Source organism: Vanessa tameamea, chromosome 17 (genome assembly GCF_037043105.1).
Source record: "Vanessa tameamea isolate UH-Manoa-2023 chromosome 17, ilVanTame1 primary haplotype, whole genome shotgun sequence".
NCBI classification, from domain to species: domain Eukaryota; kingdom Metazoa; phylum Arthropoda; class Insecta; order Lepidoptera; family Nymphalidae; genus Vanessa; species Vanessa tameamea.
Window position 1 is genome coordinate 8,420,368 of NC_087325.1, and position 15,292 is coordinate 8,435,659.

Here is a 15,292-nt window from a genome sequence, read left to right on the forward strand (position 1 = left end):
CAAATGGTTTCAGAGACATAATCTATTTATAATAAGAAAGATTGCATACGAAAAACGGTATGGGACGTTCGGTAGGTGTACCTCTAGACAGATATGGTCTGTCTACCCCTTAGTCTAATACGTGATTATATTATATTCGTGTATAAAGAGATGGAATAAAAGAATGAATCAGTCATTGCTGATTGATGGGTGTACATATAGATATTATATTAGCAATATATATTACGAACTATATTTTCGTAGGCATTAGACATTCGGACCTTCGACTTTTTCTGGGCTATATTACTAATAGAAGGGCTGATTCATTTTTCGCACTAAACATCATTATTGCGACGGGAAAACATAGCTATTCTTCCAATTTATTTTCAATGGCCCTACGTAGTCACTGTCAGATTCAAAGTGACTTCTCAAACTTAGTTTCCTAGTCTTGCCTGTATTCACATTTACAACGATGTTATTGATAGCTTTTTAATTTTTTATGGTATAGGTAGCAAACGTAGCAAAGTTAGGTCATGCATATTACACATAACTAACAATTCATACATATTTATCGGGATAATTATAAGGTGGAATAAAATACTTCAGTTTACATAACGCAGTCAAAATTTATCACACGAACTTTTTATACGTTATATGCGTCCTATTATCAAAGTGAGGCAACGTGACAAGGCTCCGAAAATACCTGCGAGCGTAAAACAAATTGACGCCTATAACATTTATTGAAATACATTTCTTATGGAGGATATTACATTGAAGGTCGTAGTTTATTTGTACAGGCAGATAAATATAACACCGAATTATCTGTCCCAGCCTGCAGAAGTGGTGACTTTTTGGAAGGGCAAGTCCGTCTTGGTAGGTACCATCCACTCATCATATATTCATCTGGCAAACAGCTATTTTTGGGATTGTGATAGTATAATTACAGTCATAAGGAACATAACATTTTAGTCATAAATATTAATAGCGCAGCTGTGGGCGGTGGTAACCGATTACTATGCCTATTTGCATTACATTACATTAACAGCCTGTAAATTTCCCACTGCTGGGCTAAACCCTCTCCCTTTGAGGAGAAGGTTTTGAAGCATATTCCACCACGCTGCTCCAATGAGGGTTGGTGAAATACACGTGTGGTGGAATTTCGTTAAAATTAGACACATGCAGGTTTCCTCACGATGTTTTCCTTTACCGCCGAAAACGATGTTAGTTATAAACACAAATTAAGCACATGAAAATTCAGTGGTGCTTGCCTGGGTTTGAACCCGTAAAAACTTTAAAAAAATGAGTTTAAATAATATTATTTAAAATAGAAAGAGACAGAGCGAAAGAGTCTATAATTAAAAAAGGGACAGCACTATACAGTTTTTCTCGCTTTAGATTTAGATATATACGTGACAATCGTATATTTTTTATACTTTTCTATTTAACATTTCGTACATAAAAATGTTTCAACAGTATTGATCCAATGTAAATGAAAATGTAATATCAATTGCATGCAAATCCGATAATGCTTCCGGAGCTTAATATTAATGCTGGTAAAATTAACGTTAAGTATGTTATCATTTTATGCATAGATATAGATTTAGCACGCACACAGACACATTCAAAAGGATCGATTATTCAAACGTTATATATATATATATATATATATATTTTGTTTCGTATTAACACTAGATCTAAGACACTCTCATACTTCAAATCATTAAAATCAGTTGTGTGATCATAACTGAAAAATTATGCTCGAATGATATCATGCGAACCGTAAATGTCTCCTGATTAAAAAGTTACTTTCGAATTAAAAGTTAAGTCAATGGTTTTAGTAAGTGGTAAGTGAATAATGGGGAGAAAAATTGGGGGAGGCCTACGCCAAAGAGACGACTTCCACAAGAGATTAGTTGCATGTTTTAGGAATAATAATATTTTAATTAAATAATATATATATTATTGTTGAACGAAGTTTGAGTGACGTCGCCGGGGAAGTGACGTCACCGGACAGACGACGTGGAAGAAGAAAAGATATGACAGACGGGCGGCGAGGCAGCCATATTTAGTTGACTTAAGATAGAATTGAATAGTCGGTTGCTTATGATATGAGTTCTTTAATGTTTTTGTTATTTTGCTGTATATGATTGTTACTTGTGTATATTTTTTTCAATATTTGATGAATGATAGATTATAATATACATATGCAATTAAATTGATGAAATTGATATTAAATAAAATTGAAATAATATATATTGGATATAATATAATTGGAATAATGTGAGCATGTTTTGTGGTACAATAAAGGCTATTTTTAAATAAACAATGATGATTCAGATCCAAGAATATAGTTCTCATTTTCCCTTAAGCCTTTAAGTATGAACCACACTTTTATGAACTGATGCAAACAATCACTTCAATTTGTCAAGAATGACAACAAACACACTTTCTCACTTGTGGGCGTAATACCTTACGTAATATTACGATGAGTATTTTAATTTAAAAAAAAAATTGTACTTAATTTTAGAAGATACACATTTCTTAAACAAAACAATTTTCACCTCTCCGAGAGCGAAAGTTCTTTTAAGAAAGAATGTTTCTTTGAAAACTTTTAAAATTTATTTCAAAATAAATGTCGAGACGGAATCTATCAGTTCAAATAAATCAAAGAAGCACTTTAAAGTAAGACGCGTTTTGTGGCTTCAATTCCAGGGAAATAAATGGCGTCATACAGCATCGATCGCAATTTTTTATTATTATGCTATTGAACAATTTTATTTTCAAGTGTATTTCATACTTTAGATGTTGAGTGAATGAATATAAAAGAGAATAACATCAAATTAAAAGTAATATAAAATCAAGAGAATAATAAATACTTTGACACAAGAATATGAATACATTAAAAGGCATTGGCGTCTGACTGAATGTCAATGTATCCGTCCAGATTAAATTATAAACTAGATAGAGACTCGGAATTTACACTACAAATAAATAATTAAAATACTTTTATTTTCAAGTAATAATTAATGAATTTGATTAATATTGGTGGTAATAAAATATAAATTAAAATAAGCGATACATAAAATAATAAAATTAAAAAAAATTGAATAATTTTAATTACACATTCGATTGATTGGATTAGAAATTAAATAACACGTATTTATAATGAAAACAATAAAATTACACATGATTAAAATAAAAGTATGAAATTGCCTTATGTACATGTGTATAGACCACGTGTAAATCTCAACAGGTGATTGTAATTTCAAAACCAAGCACATTTTCTTATGTTTGAAATTGATATTTTTTTAATCAAAAGCAACACTTAATTTTTATTATTTATTGCTAGGCTATGGAAAACATTGTATGGATACATGGGATAAGTAATAAAATCTGACTCACAAACCCGCTTTGGAGCGGCGGAATAAAGTCCAAACTTTTGTTGTGTAATTAGAAAGTATTTCGTTTTAGTTAATGGTTTCTTCGCAATATTTTTTTTTTCACCGTCGTCTTCATGATGCTTCAGTGGTCTACACTAGTATGCCATTGTTTTAAAATAGTAATATAATCAACGAATACTAGGCTATGTATACTATAAAGTTATTAGTTAACTATAAAATCAATAATATCATGCGAGATCTTATTTTTTCAGCCAATTTGCTGTGAAATAAACTAACCTGAATACAAATATAAAAAAGTTGAGTAATGTATACTACATTCCCACTGATGTGTTGAGGAACTTTTCCTTTGAGGAGAAGTTTCATCACGCTGATCCAACTCGGATTGGTTGGCCAACACATGTGACGGAATCTCATAGCATCAAGACACATGCAGGTGCATCACCTCATCCTCACTTGTTTTCTTGCACCGCTAATCACGAGCTTTTTCTTTAAAAAAAAAAAGAATATTAGCAATGCCCCAAATTAATTAAGGAATTACTAATATTCCTATTTACCCCTCCTTTTAAGCTTATCACTTGTGTTAACAGTGGGGACGACAATAGCCCAAGGGGTCAGGATCGATACTGCGACTTTTTACAACGCTAGGCGGCCCATACGCCATTGCGCTATTGACGCTAAACGAACTTAATTATAACCATAACCTTATTTCCAAAGTCATTTAATGTCATATATTATAATATATAAAATCATACGCTAACCGCAAGACTTACGGCTCTTACAAAATTTACCCTCAGAATATAGCAACGTAAGTCGTTACATCGAGCTATTGTTCCTTTCAAGAGATTAATACAAACTTCTTGAACAAAAGGCCCCGTACTTCAGACACGTTGTCATTTTCCAACGCAATGATTCAGCGATTTCCGTTACAGGAAATAACAATGTAGAGTCGCAGGCTGACCTCCTATAACCTATACTGACCGGCTATAATATATGACTATTCAATAAATAAATATTAACCGACGAAAAATGTAGGTGATATGTTATTGTTTTATAAGTACATCTCTACATCTTTTTTAACGAGTCGCTTAACTGAATTCACTTGAACTTAGCATGGCAATTGTCTATTATAATACTAACATCTACAACCAAAGATAACGTTAACTAGAAACGGTATGTTGGTGTTAAGAATAATTATATATATACATAATTATAATCAACTCTATCAGTATAGAAATAAGGTCGTTTACTTAATGCGTTTATATCAAAACTACCTCTATCTTGTAAGAATCATAAAGTCCTATATTCGACTCCGGGGTCATCGCATAAAATTGATTGCCCTCCTATCGAACGTATAAAAGCGAGAACAGATGATTGAGTGTGTTTTACTCACTTGTACACGATAATATCTCTTACGTATTAAACTCACTTTTGAGATTGGTCATCCTAAATTTATACTAACAATATTATTGAAATGAACCTTTCAATAAATATGGGATATCGGATAATTTTCCAAAACATTTCAAAAATAGAATATTTTATCAGAGTTTTTTTTTTATTCACAATTCTATTTCATCATTGAATAAAGAATTCAAAGCTATTCAATAAATCTGTGGAACTAATGAACACAATTTCCTTCACAAATCGTAGCGAGCCCTACCAGTCTTAGAGTTCTATCATCTAATTCCACCTTCAGCGAGCTAAACGAATTATAGGAACGTGTTTCTTGCTTGTTTTTCGTGTTAGCAGAAACACTAACCGCCTTCAGTGAGTTGAATTAAAGCGGTCCAAAGTTAGAAAGACACTGATGATATATGAAAATGTTCCAGGAGTATGACATATCAAAATTCATAGATTAATTTAATATTCTGTTCTTACTCAGTGTATTTAAAAATAAACTGTTCTTAAAATTTACTTATCCGGTTTTTCTCAGACAATAGATTTTTGGCAATGATAGTATTTTTTAATTCCTGTAAATTCATTTGAATATTTCTTCATTTGCGTAGCAAAATCTATTACATAATGTTAAAGTTCAATAGAAATGATCGGATGTTTTACGGTTAGTGACAAAATATCGATCAATAAATGTTTATTGAGCTTAGCTTTGCAAGCTATCAGCCTTGGTTTTAAAGGACACTACTTTGGTCAATCCTTACATGTTTTTTGTATAATATATATAAAATAATCTTTAAAGATATATTACGTTTTAAGTAGTCATGGCTCGTTTAAAGTTAAAAAATTAAAGTTTAAAGAAAAAAATAAGACTATATTTTTTGCTATATGTATCATTTAAAACGAAATATTTCAGAGTGCTCGTATGAACGTTCTCGAAAACATTTCTGTCTAAAGCCAATCAAGCTTTCCACTTAGTTCTAAAACTCTTCCACACACACGAGTGTATCTTAATGATGTTTATTAATAAAATAAAACGTTATCAGAATATAACAAAAATAAGCCAAAACACATTAACGCTTCACAAACCCCTAGAGAATGGTTCTCAATTACGTATACAATATTATTTTCGATAGAAATTGAATCAAAAGTATTTAATAATTAAATTACACTATTATTAATTTATATAAAATTATAGATTTTGTGTGTATCGATATATTGTGATTTAGAAGTATTTAAGTTTTACAGTAATATCTTTGGCATTTATTACGGAAAATACAATTTTACATTAATTTGATATTTCTTATGATTTAAAAAAAAATAGTATCCGTCCAATTGTTTAAGCGTGATGGTAAGACAAAATCCAAATACTCAAACTTTCTGATTTATTATATTACTCAGTTTTTTTTTCTCATAGAAAGGCGGGCCGGCAAATGGCCCGCCTGATGGTAAGTGGGCACCACTGCCCGTAGACGTTGGTACTGTAAGAAATATTGATCATTTATCATATTATTATGAATTGAATTGAATGTTTCCATAAAATAAATTATTTATTAATTCACAATATAATATCGAATTCACCTTTATCGTTTTTTATACAAAGACCCTGCCCAAGATTTTAACTGATCCGATGTTATCAGCCAACTCTCTTACGCTAAGGTTGCTTACAAACCCTCGTTTTTGGTCAGCTCTGCGAACAATCGCAGTGTCTCTGTTTTATATAAGTTAGTAAGCTATGTATAAATTACAGTGTATTCAGGAATAAGACATTATAAAAATATAGATAAAAATGATTTCATTGTTCTTTTAATGTGCTGTGATTTTTAATTCTGTCCTTTTAATAATAACTTTTACGACCAAACAATGCAATTATTTAATTAAATAACTTTATTAAAAGATTTTTAAATATTATATTTAATTTTACGTAATATTTGATGCATGTTTTGATTAACTATAAAAATAAATAGTGGTTAACTATAACATTATCTTTGTTATACTATTGTCATTTAGGTTGGTAATTATGATGATGATGTCGTCCTGACTATTTTGGCCACTGCGGCTAATTTCAAGGGACACCAGCCAAATATTCCAGATATATTCACAAGTGTGTGTAAACACAGGTGCACTATTCCCTTACACTCATTATCCGATGGGACGACAAATCTGACACGAGCGGAAACAATTCAGGCGCATGACCAACGGCTTTTCTTGTTTTCTGAGGTACGGAATTATACACACTTCCAACTTCTAGACTCCGAACAGTTCAGTAACCGAGTGTATTTCGATCGAAAACCTCAAAACTTTTTATCAGCCTGACCCGGAGTTTCAACCCAGTATCTGCTGCCTTTTATCTAGCCACTAGGTCCGTTGGTCTATTGGCTTGATATACAGATAGGCAGTTATTAATAATGGTGATTATAATAATAAATATGTTCGTAACTTAATGAGAAATCATAATAAGATGCAAGTCAGTGATATCTCCCTTACAAATTGTATGCGTTCGTGACTATCTCAAATAACTCTATTCAGCGTGGTTATTTGTAATTTAAATATACTATTTATTTAATGTTAGTGTAATTCTGTTGTATTAGTAATATGTGTGTTCCAATTGGGGGAAATTTAAAGCAATGAACATTTAGCGTCAAAATTGCTTTTTTTATTTATTTTATGAATAACGTAAAATATTTATTATAAGTATAAATAGAATTTCTAAAGCGAAGTTACATTGTCTTTCTTCGAATTTAATACATTCTTCAAATTGAATCCTACATGGCATTGATAAAGTTGTATGTTGTTGTACTTAGTATTATTGGCATCTGCCAAAATGTAATCTAGTGCGTCAAATTATAAATCGTCATTTATATACATAAACAAAAAAAGGTATTGAATCTATTTGAGAACATATTTTATACTTTAATAACATTCAGTGTTCCTATTGCCAAAGCAATATGTAATCGAAGCCACGATTATGGAATATTGAATGGCTATGTTAATATATTTATCAGTCGACATATGCCATGTCCTTAATTAATGCGACTGATACGTTCAAACAAATATGACAGAGATTATCCCCTTGGCTTGATCGAATTATTTACTTGCTATTAACTTAGGCTGATCGCTTGAACTTTGTGCACGTACGACTAGGTTTTCCTACAAACAGTAATACTTTGTATTGTTATTTAGCTTGAAGCATGGGTGAGCCAGTATTATTACGGGCAAATAACATCTTATATTCGGATTATTTGCCTGTAATAATTGTTCGAGAAGCGATAGAGTACTTGCCGGTCATTGCCATAAAAAATAATTTCATTGACTATTTCTAATAAACTAATTCTAAATCTCAAGTCATTCGTTTTAATATTTAAATTACTATGAGATATTATTATGAGTTCTATTTTTTATCCGCTGTTTAATGTTTATACTGAATTCTCGTAGAGTGCAGAAGAGGAGTTTAGAGTACATATAAATTCCCTTTCATAACTTTATCCAACTACACAGGGTTAGTAATTTTTTTTGTAATTTACAAGAGGATCGTAGAAAACACTCGATAGAGCTTTGTAAAAACGTGGGTAGGTACCACCCACTCATCAGATATTCTACCGCCAAACATCAGTACTCAGTATTTTCGTATTTGAAGGGTCAGTGAGCTAGTGTAACTACAGGCAGAAGGGACATAACGTCTTAGTTCTCAAGGTTGGTGGCGTATTGGTGATGTAAAAATGGTTAATATTTCATTTACAGCGCCATTGTCTTTGGGCGGTGGTGACCTCTTATCATCAAGTGGCCCATTTGCTCGTCCGCCTATTTATATCATATAAAAACCTTGTAAACGTTCAAATTGTTTCTATTGTGAACTTAAAAAACTGGCAGAGAACGTTTTTGTGCTGATGATTATTATAACGACTTCAGATATGATACGCCTTGGGAATAAAGCGATCGCCTCCCGGCCGTATCAAAATATGTAATTTATCACTGTAAACACAAATTACTTCCAAAAAAATGAATCCTGATGAATTACTTTCGCGTTTTTTCGTAAGTCTGATGTGTTTCTTTCCGAAACGGTGGTAGACTTTTCACAATCAATAAGTAAGTGTTGTTTCTATGTTGAATGAAATTATTTGAATTTGAAATATGAATACAAACATACATATTATATGTATATATAAATTGTGTCGGTATTTATATATATATCTCTTTGAAATTAATACCCTTTGGCGCCGTTCAACCGATTTCTAAGACATTTGACATGCTCTAGAGAATATTCCAGAGTATTGGATAACAGCTTAGAAGCAAATGCATTCTAGCTTTGCAACGTATGCCCGGTTAAATATTAGCTGTATTTTAATAATAGACAACAACCAAACATATAGACTCAATGAGAAATAAAAAACAATTAAAGCAAAATTAAAAAAAAATAGTGGATGGTTACGGCTGGTAGAGTCTTAAAGTCATTTTCCTATTCAGTTAATACCAATCGAAAATTACCATATTCTTTTAAATCTGTTACTCTCTAGAATTGAGTGTTAAATGACGACCTCATCGGCAAAATTGATTCTTCAATCTTGTTAAAAAAAAATCAGCCAAACCATCTTGAAAAACCTGCTTGAAATTAAGTATTGACGGAAAGTAAGTTAAACTTTCGGACTTGCAGAGTTAGCTAATATCGTGGAAAAGTGCCTTCATTTTTATCTAAATTTTATTGGAATAAGATAAATTTTCTTGCCACATTGTATGTTTTTATTTTTAATTAAATTCAACGTATCAATTTATAAACTCAAATTGTTTTAATTAAATATTTTAAACAAAAATTTCAATTTAATTGTTTGTCCCATTTTTTATTTCAATCTTCAAAAAACCCGTTTTGTTTAATATATTTGATTAAATAAACGACTCAGAGAAATGAGTCCAGAAGCAAACGACTTTAAAATTCAATGAATTGCACATCTTATTTATTACTTTTAATATATTATAATGAAGCTATGTAAGTAGACGTTCAATCATTTTTTACAATCAAACAACAACATAATAATCATAGAGTATATTTCGTACTATTAAATTTAATGAACCATGACACCCTTATAAAATGACAAATCAATTTTCATTCTCTTGATAGATTTATAAAGTTCCAATTTGCTATGGAATATTAATAATTAATATTTGTCTCGATTTATAAAACATAGGAATGATTGGAGTAGAGCGACGTGACTTTACAATTTGCAAAGCTTCTAGTTCACGATAATATTTCAACGTCTGTTTCATCTATGTATTTCATTTATTGTTCTCTCTCACTAAATTATCATTGAGTAGTTTTTTTTATGATATTAGACATAATTGTATCATAACAGATTATTTAATTAAAGTTATAGTCTGAAACGACCATTATAATTATATAAATGTTTTAAACTTATTCGTTTATTGTAGAAATATATTCGTGTATAATTACTATGCGTTATCTTCTGCCTTCAGGTAGCTTTCCTTAATCTTTCATCATTATATAACATAGATTAATATCTAAATCAACATACAATAGCGGACGAGGCTTCTATGCCTCCAGCATTTGGCTCAACCGCAGATTCCGTTCTTGCAGTAATTAGGTCTCAAGGCGCTATAAATCAAATATAGACAGGCCGCAGACTAACTTTGGCCTAACATTACTTTGATTAAATGTTATATACGCATGTTATATATATTTCAATTATACATTATGATATTAAAAACATATAGTAAAGTAAAGTAAAAGCGTATTAATGTCCAACTACTTGGCAAAGGCCTATCTCCCTTTTGAGGCTTGACGCTTAATTCATTGTGCGGGTTGGTGGAAACATATGACAATTTCTCATACGCCAAGTTTAGATTTCCTTACGATGTTTTATTTACTACCGAGCAAGAGATGAATCATAAACTCTCAGGCCATTAGACCATCACTGCTATATAGACTTATAAATCATATTACAAGATGTTACATACATCATGTTACAAGATTGTTAAACTTGCAATGTAGATCTAGACTTACGGACAAGAAAATCAGTAGTGTTCAGTTAGTGTTTTCGACCGATTAAATAACATACGTGTTTTAATATAACGTATCGATTTGTTTATATCGTGGTTTTCTTATATTCGCAATATCTTTTCGCAATTTCTTGTAAGTAATTATGGTTGTGATTTTTTCTAGAAATATTTTTATCTAAAAGCGTAATTTTCATCTCGTACATCCTGAAAATTATTCATACTTTACTTTTATGTTCATGATTCGAAATAACCTTTATGTCCAAATTAGATAATTTCGACAAAGTAAAATTAGGTTGGTGAATTATTATTATTTTCTTCTAAAAATATAATTAATTATTAACACCTAAAATTGTTGTCAAAAAATATTTACGTAAGCTTTAAGTTGTTATAACTTTTGATAGATTCGTGCGTATTGATAAAAAACCTTGGAATATTCGTTAATATATGTTTAGCCTTTTGAAGATTACCGTAAAGAAAAAGCCAGACAAAAAAATAATTATTTCGATTTTGGTAACTCAAAAGGCAGACGAACTTAAAACACTTTTATTTACTTGTATACATAGTCTCATTCTTAGGACGTCAAAAGAAAGGTCTAGTAAAGTCTACGTTAATGTTTGAACATAAATAACAGAACTAACATAAATAACAGTAGAAAAATAATAACATCGGTGACATGAATAATGCGCTTCTGTAGGAAACACATCTTCTTTCCTAGTATCCCTTTAATCACCAGCAACCATTTCCACTTAACAGGATATTAATTGCTTACTAACACATGGAAAGCCGATAATATAGTCTTAGTAATATAAAATTATGAATAAAGAAAACTATTTTTGTTTGTTATTCTTGAGACGTACAGAAATTAAATATTTGAAAGCGCACATGTCTTGTTGTTTCGGTGATTAAAATCATTTTCATAATGACTAATTGACACTTTTATTACTAATTGAAATATAAACTCAAAATCACAAATCAATAAGTTCTGGTTTTTAAAAACAAACCGCTTAGATGCAAAGTATTCTTCCTTGTTTTCTTACTTCTCGACTTATCTCCGTTTGACGTCCTCCCTGATATTGTTCGATGAGATCTTATCTCATTTTATGACGTGCTCAGTGAGATGGAGGCGTTAATTGTTGATTTTAATCGTTCTGTAGAAGCACGATAGTATCATCACATTCTAGCCACTTTAAGCACAGTCATTTAGAGCAAATGACGTTATGAGCTGAGAATTTTGGCGGTGAAGGAAACATCTCGTCGAAATCTGCATGTTTTTAAATCACATTACATTAGCAGCCTATAAATTTCCCACTACTGGGCTAAGACCTCCTTTCCCTTTGAGGAGAAGGTTTGAAGCATATTCCACCACGCTGCTTAAATGCGGGTTGGTGGAACACACGTGTGGCAGAATTTCGTTGAAATTAGACACATACAGGTTTCCTCACGATGTTTTCCTTCACCGCCGAGCACGAGATGAATTTTAAACACAAATTAAGCACATGAAAATTCAGTGGTGCCTGCCTGGGTTTGAACCCGAAATCATCGGTTAAGATGCACGCGTTCTAACCACTGGGCCATATCGGCTCATCTGCATGTGTCTATATTTAATTAATTTATGCCATATGTGTATCCACCAACCTGTATTGGAGCAGCGTGATGGAATGAGCTCTTTTATAGCTTTAAGCCAACAATGGGCTATTAATAGGCTATTATAGTTATAGTTGTTTTAAATGACCGTTAGATGGCGCTGACGCAAATATATTAATGGAGATTAGGTTTAGAACTATTTACATAGCTGTTATAAACGTAATAAAAAGGTAGGATATGTTACCAGCGGGTATACACATAACAATATTACAATGACAATCAACATAGCACTTAGCACTTTATAGATCTATTCACTCAAGAGAGCGAAATTATTAGTACGAGCAGCACTTATACTAATCGACACCCTTCATGAAAACATAACATAATTTTTGGCCAAAATAAATTCGGTAATAGTCTTATCATATTTAAACTCCCGCGAATATAGTCGTGTCCTCGGTTTGGAGTTTGTTTGGTTTCGGCGACGATTTGCGTGGATCTATATAACGATGATGGATGGATAGATGGATAACACGCACAAGTGAACCATGGCTCAGTTCCGACGTCCGAAATTAAATATTATGTCCGACGCGAAACGTTGCAACATGGAAGTTGCAATTTTACGTCGTAAGTATAACTTACGATTACATGCGTCATTTCATATTAAAGTAAAGATCTTGTGACAACAAGAATGAAGTCGTAAGATTTAAAATTTTACCCATTGTTACTAAAATATGAATTTTTAATTCAATGATAAAGCCTTATTATACTTTCTAACCTACAATCAGTGCTGTATTCCAAATTAATCACAAACTGTATTTGGTGGTTGAGCAATGCAAAGATGAAAGTTAAAAATCGCTCTCCTGAAAATTCACAAATTTTGTCGTAATGTACGCCGATATTTTAACGTTGAGATCTTACAGAAATGGGTATAACCCATAATTTACTAAAATGTGAAAGTTTGTGCTATGCATAAACGCATTACTAGTATATAAAAACGCGTACTTGTGGGATTATAAGCTGTAAACACCCTTCTAGGGTATTGAATCGAGTCAATAGAGAACCTACCATCGAAAAGTAATTTTGTTAATTTTGTAATTTACACGCAGTCATGATTTGTACGATAACTATTTTAAATTTTTATTTGTATATAATAAAGGCATTAATATCAATAATTCTTATATAATAAATAAATATATTGTTAAACAATCCTTAAGCAAGTACCACAAAATGCGACACCGATTTATTTGAAAATGGAAAAAGGAAACATCGACTTACAAACCGACATATTATAGACTACAAATATTTCCAACGTCGAAAATATCTTGGAATGTTTCCAGTTCAGGGTATCAACTTCGTTCCTAACATGAAAATAAGCTTTATATTATTTATTATGTTACATAAACTCCGGTCAGCTACAAATGATTGCTTGAAGAAGGCTTAGTTACAATTCGAGTACACTATGATAAGTAAACCCTCTTATTAAAGTATACTTATACTAGAGGTTAATTACATTACGGACACTCAAAATATGCATGTACGTTATATCTAAACTACTAATCAATACACTATTTTACATATCTATCAAATCGGAACTTATTAGCAAAGAACTCGTTGGTAGAATAATAAAGGGCAGTTACACAAATCTTCTATAGTAATATTGTGAAGAGGTAAAATTAGTTTGTCCGTTTGTTCTCCAGAACTAATGATCCAATCCCAATTTCACTGATAAACAGCTAAATTATTATGATATACATACATTTTATATACATCATTTTGATATCATATCATTTTTTATAGTAATAAGTCGCACCCTTGAGAATCCCGGATAGGTAGCAACTTAAGCACAAAATAACACAAAACAGACAAGTTTTAAACAAAAACAATTATCTTCTAAAAAAATCACAATAATTGTATTCATACTAATTAAAAAGTCTTGTTAATTCACTAAACAATGACAATCTACGGTACAATTTGTGCGACAAATTAATACGTCGTTAAGGAAAATTGAAAAACTTTTTCATCGTTCCTGTTAAAAGAATGAGATCTGAAATTGGCACGATCATGAAAACACATTCCAATGCCAGCCTAAATGTACGAAATAATGAAGTAATTTGTACAAGTTCCTTTTCTAGATATCTTGTAGAAAAAAGACCTGGACTAATACTAGATAATGAAAGATTTTTTAATTTTTATTTCGAATAGGTTGGTTGCAAATGGGTCAATGCTAAGTGGTCACTAACACTCAAAGACATTAGCGTTGTAAGAAATATTGACCGTTACATACGCCAATGCGCCACCGACCTTAGAAAGTGAGATGTTATGTCCCTTGTGAATATAGTTAACATGGTCACTCCATCCAACCAAAACAAAACAATACTAAGTAGGTATTATTATCTGATGGTAGACTATGTGATTAGTGGGTGGTACCTACTTGCACAAAGCCCTGCCATCAAATAAAATATTTATACGTTTTGGGCATCGATCCAAAATTATGCTGGTGATATTACCTGATGAGCATTTAGAAAACAATTATTTTATATAATAATAAATTAAATAAAAAAAAATATCGCGGAAGCAATTGAACGCTCATTCTTTGCGGTATTATCGTCCCACTTCGAGCTAACCTTCAACAGGTATTTAATAAGAATTCCTTGAAAAAAGGAAAGACACGACGTTGGAATAGTAAGGCGATAATAATAAGAGATTAGCAGATAACGAATACAAATAAATAACAAATATTGGACAACATCACATACATTACTCTGATTCCAATGTAAGTAGCTAAAGCACTTGTGTTATGGAAAATCAGAAGTAACGACGGTACCACAAACACCCAGACCCAAGACAACATAGAAAACTAATGAGCTTTTCTATATCGACTCGGCCGGGAATCGAACCCGGGACCTCGGAGTGGCGTACCCTTGAAAACC